This window comes from Schistocerca serialis, chromosome 12 (assembly GCF_023864345.2).
Source record: "Schistocerca serialis cubense isolate TAMUIC-IGC-003099 chromosome 12, iqSchSeri2.2, whole genome shotgun sequence".
Lineage (NCBI taxonomy): Eukaryota > Metazoa > Arthropoda > Insecta > Orthoptera > Acrididae > Schistocerca > Schistocerca serialis.
Genome location: NC_064649.1, coordinates 85,143,669 through 85,156,732, shown reverse-complemented (window position 1 = coordinate 85,156,732; position 13,064 = coordinate 85,143,669).

The following is a 13,064-nucleotide window of genomic DNA, read 5'->3' as shown; positions in this document are numbered from 1 at the left end:
TGTTTTTCTGCTAAATAGTGCTTACTTGATACTCCAAAACTGGTGAAAACTTCACATCACCAGCCGAACTAATGAACTTTCCTATCCCACTAGCCATAACAGCTGCAGCAGGAAAGGAATATTACGTTGTGCCTGTATGTTGTTTCATGTACAATGCTGGAGATGTATTGCTGAGCAGAATCTTGTCAAGGAGGGGGGGGGGGGGGGGTCCTCATCCCACCCCAGCTGCTGACAAATGCGCATTGCCAGCTGTTCAGTGGATCAGCTGATCCCAATGTCCAATGCCTGCGGGTACCACGCCTACGCCATGTGGGCGTCGACCTCTCCATCGCCAGGTGGACGCAGACTACACCTACCAACACCATTGGGAGCTGAATGTCGTGGCATTGAACAACAACCATCACCACCACAACAAATGAAAACCAAATTGATAACAACCTACTGATCGATAGCAACATAAACTGTTGTAAAAAACAAACTGTCGTTTGCACAAAATATTGGTATGGTTTACCAACCGTCATTCTAACATACAACTCTCTTGCATGTTTTAACAAGCAATCACTAATTAACATACACATTTCACTGCTTTGCAGAGGTCATACAACAAGTATGAGAATGCGTCAAATGAAAACCTTAAATATTTTTTAAAAATATTATTTATTGTGCAGAAGTGGTACAAAGCTGTATCACTTTTCAACATAATCTTCCCCACACTCAACACAAGTCCTCCAGCACTTACAAAGAGTAAAATTACTTTAGAAAAGAATTCTTTTGGTAGTCTGTGCAATCACTCATGCACCACGTGGCATACCTCTTCATCAGAACAGAACTTCTTTCCTCCCATTGCGTCTTTGAGTGGTCCAAACATATGGAAATCACTTGGGGCAAGGTCTGGTGAGTATGGTGGATGAGGAAGACACTCAAAATGCAGGTCTGTGATTGTTGCAACTTTTGTACAGGCAATGTGGGGCATTGCATTTGTAACCTCCCCCTCACTTATCGACCTTAATGACAGTGAAAAATTAAACCGTGTGTACCTAATGGAAATTTGGGAAAAGCAATCGTCACCGAAGTTAATCTATCGGTAAAGAGGGAGGAAAGGGTTACATCTAAATGAAAGGAAAAATGCAAATGAAACTGGTGGAAATTAATTTTGAAAAGGGGTAAAGTTAATAAAGAAAGTAAATGTGCGGCCGTTACGTTAACAATTAACTAGCGGTAATTAGATATTTGAGATTTGGGGGAAACCACGGTCGCCAGTCCTAAGGACAATTACTATAGTAACTGAAAAAGAAAGGTTATTACACATATAATTAACACTAGAAGCGTGGTAACTGAAGGTTGACACGTGTAGTGTGAAAACTGAAAGTTTGTCAGAAGTAATAAATTTCACTACACTCTGACTTAATTTAGCAAAAGAATTAATAAAACTGGAAAATCGAAAGTTAATTTAGTGACTTAAGTTAATAGTGAGCTTTCTTTCTGAAGCACGTCGAAATTCAGTAAAATAAGGTTAGTCTTGGACTACCTCAACAATCATTTCAAAAGCTACTTGAATCTACGCAATTTAGAAATAAGAGAATTAACTTTGAACTTGAATTAAATGATTCTGAACAATTAACAATAGTAAAATTTAGTACGTACCAAGCTAAGCTGCAGTCACAGGTAACTAAAATACGGTAACAAAACTCGCACTCTTAATTTGTGCTTGTGCAATCTAAATATTGTAGCCAGCTGAACTTTGAAATTAAAGCAGTGAAATCGAATGGTGCTGGCGTTTGAATTTCAACGACCCTCGGGCTCATTTCGGAAAAGGAAGGGACCCTGCTTGGCAATGCAATTGGGACAATGGGCAACAAAGGTTCATGCTAAGTTGCTGTAATTTTGCGAGGCAAATGGAACAATTTGAAAAGCTGAGGTCTGCCATACAGTTCTGAAACTTTACGTGCTTTTAGTCTTCCTTGTTGGTTGATTGAAGGTTTGAAGCCGTCGATCGAGGAGGTGGCGACAGTCACTCATTGTCGGCCGTCGCTGTTGCAGAAGCTGGATGTTGGCGTGCTTTCTTCTCGACACGGTCACCAGGCGAAACGGGCTCTTGATGTGCGCCAGCTAATGCTTCCCGTCCGCGACACCTTGTCAGAAACTATCATCGCGAGTCGAGCGCAATTACATGCTGCCAAACCCCGAAAGCGCGGCAACTCGCGGGAGCGTCACACCACACACCTGCTCCACTCGCTACTCCAGCCAGACCCCCTCTTCTGCCCGCGCTCCACGCGGCAGAGTTAACACTACCAAAGATCCTACACACTTTGATTCTTTACATGACCTATCGATGTAATCGTTCGATAGCAGTTTTCCCTAGGCAAGACCCAGCGTAAAAATACAAATAATCTTTACGAAACAAACCAATTATACATCGACATAAGTGCATAAATATATATATATCCAAACAGTAAAGCAATTACAATATATAAAGAGACAGAAATGTCATATCTTGAGGTAGCAAAACAAGGAAAAAAATAATAGTACAATAGATGGAAATAGGAGGATATGCATTTCCGGCGTTACGCATTGCCATGTTGCAAAAGGACACCTGCTGACAGCAATCCACGTTGCTTTGATTTGATTGCAGGCTGCAAATGATTTTTTAGGAGATCTGTGTATGATGCACTGGTGACAGTGGTCCCTCTAGGCGTGTAATGCTCCAAAATGATGCCTTTTTTGTCCCAGAAGAGTCAGCATATCCTTCCCTGCTGATGGTTCTGTTCGAAACTTCTTTGGTTTTGGTGATGAGGAATGGCACCATTCCTTGCTTGCTCTCTTCATTTCCAGTTGGTGGAAGTGAACCCAGGTTTCGTCCCCAGTAATGATTCTTGCAAGGAAGCCATCACCTTCTCGTTCGAAGCACCAAAGAAGTTCTTCACAAGCATCAACACGTCATTCTCTCATTTCAGGAGTCAGCTGCCATGGCACCCATTTTGCAGACACTTTGTGAAACTGGAGCACATCATGGACAATGTCATTCAGTGTCAATCGGCAGCTTTCCTTCGCTATGGCTTCAACTGCTGCAATGTTCTGTGGAGTCACAACTCGTTGCGCCTGACCTGGACGAGGAGCATCTTCCACTGAAGTCACACCATTTGCGAACTTCCTACTCCATTCATTCATAGACTTGCTGCTGTGACAAAAATGCACCACCGTACTGAACCTTCATTTGCTGATGAATTTCAATAGGTTTCACACCTTCACTACACAAAAACCGAATAACAGAACGCTGTTCTTACCTGGTGCAAGTCGCAAGGGGGGCGGCCATCTTTACTTACAGGATAATGGCGTGAAATTTCGATTTGTTATTACAAATTTAAGGTTTTCACTTGACTCATCCTCATAATTAATTGAGGATAGTCAAAGTGAGTTAGTCTATCACTCCGCCTAGGTTTTCACCTGGTGTTTTCCTCTGGCCTTGCCGAGTGGAGAGCGAACAGCTAATATCCCTGGACTTTATAAATTTTCAACTAACCCATAATTGATTGCCTCCAAGCACCAAACAAGCTGCAACAGTCAAAAGCAAGCAACCAAAGCTACAGTATGACCTCTGTATAGCAATACAGCCTACACAGTGTTTGAAATTCCATGTTATAAAATGTCAGTTCAATGGCATACTATTTCCATTTGTACATGACTTCATTTGTATTGTTTTGTTGACCAACAACATAACTTAATGAAATTTTTGAGAATGATGATGATGTATGTGCAAAAGAAAGTGATCAGTCTATGTGATGCAGTGTTTAAATATATTTCGGTGGGCATTATGCCATCCCCAGTGAAAATATTGAAAAAACTTAAACACAAATATTAAAAAGATTTAATATGGACAAGAACTTTTATCTCAGTGCAAAATATTACACTGAGTGCAATACTGGCTGCACAGGTGCCATAATTTTTCTCATTTGTATTATTATTGTGTAAAATGTTAATGTCAATATTTGAGTGCAAAGATTACTAATTATGCACAATATAATCTGTGTAAGTTTAATGTGAGCACAATATAATCTGTGTAAGTTTAATGTGAAGAAGAACAGCAGTTAGTTCTACTTTTTTTTCCCTCTCTTGGCTGATGTGGTAGAGGTTGGTATGTTTGTTAATTGCTGACAAATGTAAACTCATTTCTGAGATTAATTCAACAATATAATAGTTTAAAGTTATTGTTCCCCTTTATTTGTAGAAAGTGAGCCCTGTGTCATGTTTATTTCCCTTTAAAATCGGTATTCTGAGTAATTTTCAGTTTAACAGTTGCAGCCTCCACTGCAGCAACAGACGCCAAGATGCCATTATGTGGCATTTTTAATTCACGAATTTAGCAGAAGCAAAGAGATTGCCCACTCGAAACATAAATATTTTTTCCACAGCCGCCTGATGCAGCAGAAGAAAACATAGTTTTTAAGATTTTTATTTTCAGTTACTCACCAAGATCTAGAGCCACAACTCGGAATTCAATTATTTGTTAACAGTGGTAAGAACAATTCTCTCACATGTGTGGGCAGTTGCAAATTATAAGAAAGAACTCATGCTTGTTAAAAATATTACCCTAGGCAAATACAAAAATATTATTTCAGTTTTCAATTTAAATGCAATGTGATTCTAGACTGGTTCATACTAAAGTAACTTTAACAAGAACAAAAAGTTTGCTCCTCTTAATCTTTATTGGGTTGGGTTGTTTTGGGGAAGGAGACCAGACAGCGAGGTCATCGGTCTCATCGGATTAGGGAAGGAAGTCGGCCGTGCCCTTTCAAAGGAACCATCCCGGCATTTGCTTGGAGCGATTTAGGGAAATCATGGAAAACCTAAATCAGGATGGCTGGACGCGGGATTGAACCATCATCCTCCCGAATGTGAGTCCAGTGTGCTAACCACTGCGCCACCTCGCTCGGTAAATCTTTATTAATCAGCCAGTTATTAAAAGCATTAACTCAAAAGTATAAATAAAATCTCAAAAATAATTTCAATTCAATTCAAATTCAAATCCAAATCACAATCATTGAAAAGTCTCACAGCCACACATTTTAAGGCATTGGAAACATGTGACAGCTGATGAAGAGGGAGGCTGTTTTAAGTTCTAAATGATAGAAAAACTTGACATATTCCTGATCCCTCATGTATTACTAAAAGACATGCACTATTGAAAAGGCAGTTTTATGTTTCTTTTGTCCCTACAACAATGGTGGAGCTCCACGAGTAAAAAATATAAAAGAAGCAACTCCGATACATGTGAATTTGCTTTCCCTCATGAACCATGTCAACAAATTTGCATTGTGCTGCTGAATTCAAACAAGTTCATTCGAAATGGAGAAAAATGAAGAACAAATGACAAATTGGTCAACAATTATAATCAGGGGTTCTGGAGTTCCAGACAAGCAATATGGACATACAATCTCATGAATCACATGAATCTATTGCACACTAAATTGTCAAGTGTAAAGGTAAAACCAGCAGATGTAAATGAAGGTGTACTTCAAGTAATTATCAAATTTATTGCAATGAAGTGTCATCACAAGAAAGCTTTTCAAACCATATATGCAGATTTTAAAACATTGCCAAGTTTCCACATCAAAATGTGTTTATCAGCCCTATGATCTGCCAGTTTTCAAGTTCGGGGAACTGCATGTTCCTGAATACAAGGAGGGGCAATCAGTGATGCCAAGTGGTGAGATTTGAGGATAAACAAACAATCAAACTTCGCTCAAACATACATGGGCCTATTAGAATTTGCCACAAATAACTGAGCCATTTTATGCAGAAAAGTGGGAAATAGTGAAGAAAGCATTGTTGCTGAAGAATAAGAGCAACCAGTGAGACAGAGATTCATCAAGCTGGCAAATGATACTAAAATGGTACTTATAAATGTGCCGGATGTCATATGAGTCCATTATTTCAACTGCTAATGGATTTGAAAAATTATTTCTATAGGCTGTTTGTACAATGGGTACCACTTTACTTGGAGGATGAATTTTGTGATGAACATAACAAATACAACGCCCTGTTTAAGATGTGACAAGATATCTGCTAATCTGTGTAGTAAGCATAGAATTAAAATTCGCCCCACCAGCCACTTGTAATAATTTGTGCTGTCACTGTCATACCTGGCACTAGGCAGAGCTTACTTTTGTAAATAATGCTTCAGAGGAAATCAGCTGTGTGAGAGACTTATTCAGATGAATGGTAAAGCTGAAATCAGTACCCGTTTTTCAGACTGACATTAAAGCTACCATGAGAATGTCACAAAACTTTATATTTTAAAATGGCACTGAACATATTAACATTTAGCATTTCTTCATTCAAAAAAGTGATAGAAGGAAACTTTATTGTTTAGTATGTATCAAAATTAGATCAATTAGCATAAAACATGAGGAAATCACTGACAGGACTGCTGTTTTTAAGTGATAAAGTTGGTCCCTCTTCAATGAGCCACATTAAATGTCTTTAATTACAGCTATTCCTTGTTCTCATAAAAACTCTTCCAAATATTATATGTAACATTTCCTGTAAGTAATAGAAGTAGTATATTTGTTTCATGTAATTCTCACAATTAAATCACTTCAGTAGACATATATGTAATTTTTGTTGAAATATAAAAGTTTATGGAACTTCAAAATCTCCACCACGGAAAAGAGGCTTGTTTTTATGAGGGACTGGTGACTAGGTGTTTCCACATGACAGTGATGCAGAAATGTTAAGCAAAGTACAAGTGTGGGGAGAGAAGAAGGTTGTCGCAGCCAGCTTATGATGACAATGTGCCGGTGGTCGAGCTGTCGGGATGTATCAAGTTGGTGTCCAGGGCTGATGTTAAAAGATAGAACAGGAAATTAGATCAAATGAAGAGAATATATTTCAATCTATGGGACACACAGGTTGCATGTAGGGTAGGAAGCTATCAGGCGAAGGCCAGTCTAGATTAAAACAACTAAAGTGAGCAATTGGTAGGGAGGCAGATCGTGCTAAGATAAGTTGGTGGCTGGCCGTTGGGCATAGAGCCAGAGACTCTTCCTCCAAAGAAACATGTCCTATTCAAGACCTGGTTCACAGGAGAAGCAACTGTGTTGTTCTCTGCAAAACCCTCCAGCATCCACATAAGTGACCTGTCTCCCACACAAGTTATTTGCCAAGATGACGGTGTGAATTCACTAGCAGTTTCAGCAGAAAGCTGGAGGTGTCTCTTGTCAGCAGCTTTAACAGGACAGAACAGCCTCAGTTCTGTTAAGGCAGGCAGCTTGTGTCAAGTAGGGAAGCTGAAGTTACTCTGGGAGATAACTTGTAACGAGTGGACTGTGGCCTTTGAAATACAATTTTTTTAAACCAATTCCATAAAATACTACTCGACTGGCTACCACCTTTTACAGCAAATTGTAATATTTTTTAATCACAGTTTTGTGTGAGAAACAGAACACTTTCTCTTCTGTTTCAGCAGGAATCCTAAAATTCTGTTTGTGTTCAGTATCTTTTATTGTGTTTCCCAAAACAGGAAAACATAACACCACATGACTACAATATCAATGAATTACAATTGGAAACAGTTAACTCGTACAAATACTTGGTTGTAAGAATAGAATGGGGTAACCTCATATGCTCAGCTGTAAGTAGAGCATGAGGCAAACACTCTGGTCCACTGGTAGGATCCTGGAGAAGTCAAATCCGTGGGGAAGGAGGTGTGCTTCCAGCACAAAGGCAATAACCATAAGTGGGTTGGGATCTTCCCTCACCATCTTGCTAGATCCTGCATATGACTGTAGCTCAGGCTTGGCAGTTAAATACTGCACAGTACCATGATGGTAGACTTATTGATAACATATATAGAAAATTGTAAACTTTCACATCCAGAAATGCCACAATTAATGAAATGTTCTGGGCTATTACCCGTGGTTAAATGGATTTCACATTAAAACCTAACTTTTCATTCCCATCTGTGGAGGATGTTTTCAAGGAGGACTGTAGCTTCTTTGAGTGTGTTTCGCACCCTGTAATTTAAGTCAGTGTTTTAATTTTTGATCCAATGGACCTATAGTGTAGAAGATATTTCTTAGAGACATATAATAAAATTGATAATGTCCTGGGACAAGAGCCACAATCTAGGATGTGAAAATACAATAATAGGCCCATATATAGAAAAGTTCACAGGCTTTACACATAAAGTATACATGTGAGAGTGGTTACTAGATGAAAAATAAAAACCAACCAAAATCTATTGTAGTTGGGGAACTATATGAGAAGGAAGTAGATATTTTTGTAGACACAAGCAGTGTGATTTCACAAGAGCTATTACAAATGATGAGAAATAAAAATCAGTATTCTACACTGTCTTTTACAAGTGTATGTATCTTAGGGATTGCTGGAAGTAAAGATGAGTTAATTAAATAGTAAGTAGTAATAATAATTATAGGAAATAGTCAATTTATGCAAACTTTACTAATAGTACCAAATGCTAATTTAAAAATATTATTTGCTGTATATTGGTTACTGAAATATAAAGTAACTTTAGATTTTGATGCAGAATTATTGTTCTGGGAAACTGATGGGTGCCTGACAGTAGTGCCCTTTAAGATGCATTCTGCAATGCGACACATTGGTCACAATATACACTTAACTGCAAATGCAAGGTTGATGAGCCAGGAAGAATCTAAAATTAGTATACAGATTGAAAACAACCAAATATATAGTACAGTTTATGACTATTTTCTTAGTGAATAAGCAGAAAAAAGAGTTCTGCAATACCCTATGGTAATATAGATCAGCATTTTCCAATGGACTATGATTAATAGGTGATTACTTTTGTCAATTTAAAATAAAAGATGAGAGTCCTTTCTTTTGTAAACTCTATCCGGAAGTTACTGAACACTGCGTGTCTACAACAATCCGTTGTTAGCAAAAGAGAGAGAGAGAGAGAGAGAGAGAGAGAGAGAGAGAGAGAGACAGGTGGAGTGCACCTGCTCTTTCGACACATGTATTCTAAAGAAGATAGCGGCCTATGTACATTGATGTATTGCACTCTAAGGTCTGAACCAGCCAAATATTTCAGTTCAGTGGCTCTGGTAGATGGATACAGGCAAGTAAAATTACATGAAAATTCGAACAATTATACAGCTTTCTTGTTTGATGGAAACTCCTGCAAATTTCAAGTGCAACCTTCTGGCTGAAGCAGTTCCAGTATTTATCAAAGCCTTAGAGGAAGCTTTAGGGAGATGATTATTGCAGAAAGTAATTATTTGTGTAGCTGACATCTTATTAGTATTTAAAACAGCGGAAGAGCATTGCACCTTATTAAAAAAATTCTACAGAAGTTTTATGAGAAAGGTACTACTATTGAGTTCTGGCAGGAAGGAACTCTAGTTCTTAGGATGCCTTGTAGGAATACATGGCATTGAACAAGATAGGAAAGAATAAGAACTGCATATAGCTGTCCAGAACCTCAGAACATAACACAATTACTCTCGTTCCTCTGGATAGCTGTATTTTATCACTGATACTAGGAGGTTCAGCTAATGAATGACCCTCAATTGTTATCATTATTAAAACAAAGATCTAAATGAATATGGGATGAAGAGGCAACAGAAGTTTTTTTAAGAATATTAAGTAAAACGCTAGTGCGAGTGCCTGTCTAAACTGAATTAGCCTTTGATGTATGAGTCATTAAGTTAGCAACAGATGCTTCAGGATATGGTGCTGGGATAGAATTATTGCAAAGACAATGGAATCCAGAAAATGGTGAACGTAAGTGTATCACTATCACAGATAGAAGCTTTAATGAGTAAAAATTAAATTATACAGCTACAGAGAAGGAGCTGCTAGCTACTGTTTGCAGCATACAAAAATTCCAGATGTTAATTTGGAAATTAAAATTGATTATCTATACTGACCATGAAGTATTACAATTACAGATTGGAAGTAGACTATTGCATAATGCTCTAATGAGGTGGGAATTGTTTTTAAAAAAATTCCAAAAGGAAATAAACTTACATAAAGTGTTCCAGTGTATTGACAAGCACTGGCATGAAGATGAAGATCACAAGATCAAAGAAGGCAGGGAGGCGATGTCAGCCAATAGCCCACCGACAAGGACCACACCACGACAGGAGCACCCTTTAGCCGAAGAGAAAATAGGTGCTACTCCTGCCAGCCTCAGCCACACAGTACTAGGACTGTATTCGCACAGGTCTAGGAGAGCACTATGATAGCAGTGACATGTCATCCATATCAATTGCTTACATGGATCTTGTAAACATCAAAGGGCTGTTTGCATGTCGCCCATTGCTTACTACACCATTGTAATTGAAGTTAAGTATTGTCAATTCTCTTATTTGTAATAAAAAAACTATTAATGTGATTTTGTTTTAATTGTTGTATAGCATTCCAAGGACACAGTGTCCTTTAATAATAAGTTTATTGCAGCCAACTAGCCATACAGATTCAATGTACAGTGATAATAATAAGATAAACTAGAAATTTCACATATTGTGGTTTGCATAGTCACTTATTGTTTGTGACCTTTTGGTACAGAGCTCTATATGGTAACGTTTGCAAATTTGGTGACACAGTTTACACTCACACATTTCGTTTGGTTCATGATATGACGTGTTGTTGCAAATAAGGTGATGGAAACCATGGACTGCCAATCTGGTGATCACGTGTCTCATTTCAGAGTTTCCCTTTGTCCATGTTCGGTCAATCAGGGCACCTGTGCTGTAAAATTCTAGAGGTATGTCTTCCCTTTTTTCCTTCAATGTTTTAAGTAGACTTTCCAAGGCGCTGCTATTGGGTAGCATCAGGATTGTCCGAAGGTCTTCAATGAGGAAGGGTTCCCTCGCCAGCAAGTATACAAGTCTCGATCGTGTTGTTTTGGACACTCCTATTGCTTTCTTTATATAGGTCGCCTTCACTCTTTCTAGTGTTGTTAGGTTGTTCACTGTAACATGTGGTCCAATAATTTATATGCCGTATGTCAGTAATGGGATGATTTTGTCTCTGAATAGTGCCATTGCTGTCTCTGGGCTAAGGGATCTGATGTATTGTATTTCACGTACTGCCATTATTGCTTGCATTGCTTTCTCTGTTACATGTTTTGTGGAACATTTTGCAGTTGTTTGTATTGTGACCCCTAGGTACTTGTAGTCCAGTACAATCTTCAGTTTTCTCTCTCATATGAAGATCTCAGCTGATGCAGGTGTTCTTCCTCCATTTCTGAGTACCATCATTTCTGTTTTCGCCACATTTATTTCGAAGCCGTGTTCGACACACCAATCTTCCATTTCGTTTATCGCTTCTTGTAACGTTGCAATATTCTTTGCACCTATTACAATATCATCTGCATATGCATACGAGACTACACCCTCCCTTTGGGGTATCCTTACAATTTCTTCCAGTGCAAGGATAAATAACAGAGGACTCAGTGGGTCTCCCTGTAGTATGCCATTTGATTGGAGTATCGGCTCTGATAGGGAGAGATTATCTGATATTCTTACTTTGTTCCATTGCAGTGTCCTTTAGGCACCCAATATGAGCCAAGTGGGCAGGATCCCACATAAATGGTTCTCAGAATCAAGTTCCTGATTGTTGTCGAGATTACCTTTAGATGTGAATTAATTGAAAGTAGTGGGAGACCTGAAGTCTTTTTTGCTTAATTTTTTAATTTTAAGTTATACCAATAATAATATAAGGATCATAGCTTTAAGAATAAAGCAAGGAACAAAGACAGCTGAATAATTGGGCATCAAATTCTTCATTGTACACATTCACAAATGGTACAGGAATTATGGTGAGCAGGAATTATCGATGGTTATTGATGAAATTTTGTTTTGGAGATTAAACAACACTGCACATAGTTGGAAACTATGCATACCTCAGAGTGAGGAAGAAAATCTAACATGGTTTATCTGTAAGGGATATGGACATTTCAGTATCCACAAGTGCATTAAGCACATGAGCAAATTTTATTACTTAAAGAATTTAACTAAGAAAATAGTAAACTTACTGCAAATACTGATAACAGCCATCTACAGTATAAGTTCTATCCTATAATACCAAAAGGATTACATGATTTTAACTGCTACTGGTTTTTTGGACAGTTAACTACAGGTCAAAGTGTGGTAACTTACATCTTGATAATACTGGAGTACTGGTTGTAGTACATCAAACTTTACCCTACTAAACAAGCCAACACGGATATAGTAACAAAATGTTTAAGATACTATTTTAAAGATGTGGGTAAACCTTAAGGCTCTTTACTGCAAATGGGTCACAACTTACTACTAATAATTTCAAGCCATTTTTAGCATTGAAATGTGTAGAACATGTAGCAATCTCAAAATATCGTTTGCAATCAAACCCTTGTGAATGTGTAATGAAGGAAATTGAATGTCTATGTAAAATTAATTGTTCTAAGAGACTATGTGGGCTAAATTGATTCCTGAGTTCCAGACTATAGTCAATGAATGTCCACAGGTCTAGCCCCAGCAGAAATTATGAACAGAGTTTTTATTTGTGAACCACTGTTAAAGCTGTTTAACTGGCTGCCTTCAGAATCTACGGAAGCAGAACAACTACAGAATATCATGAAAGGAAACTTATGGAAACAAGGAGAAAATTTCCATCAAACCTCATGGTGGCTTCTTCCACCATTGCTCTGCATTACACATTAACAGAATTTGTGACATTGTGACATGACATGCCATGTTTGTGTGTGACCCATAACTGAGCTGTAACAGGCAGTAAGTGTGGCAACACTGTAGTGGTAAGTGCCATACATTAACTATCAAGTAACTTTAATCAGACTATAGGATAGAAATCTGTAACTAATACTAAATCATTAATCAGCAATGCAGGTAATAATTGCTTTTTCACTGCATGTTAACAACAAATGCAGAGTGTGCTCAACGGAACATGAGAAATTACTAGATAATATATACAGTGGGTCTTGCTTTAGAGAAGTTAAGAACATAATATGTTATCATTAAAATGTCAGCTCCAAACGAATTTTCTTAGCAGGATCACAGTGTGACTGCTTCAATAATACAGTG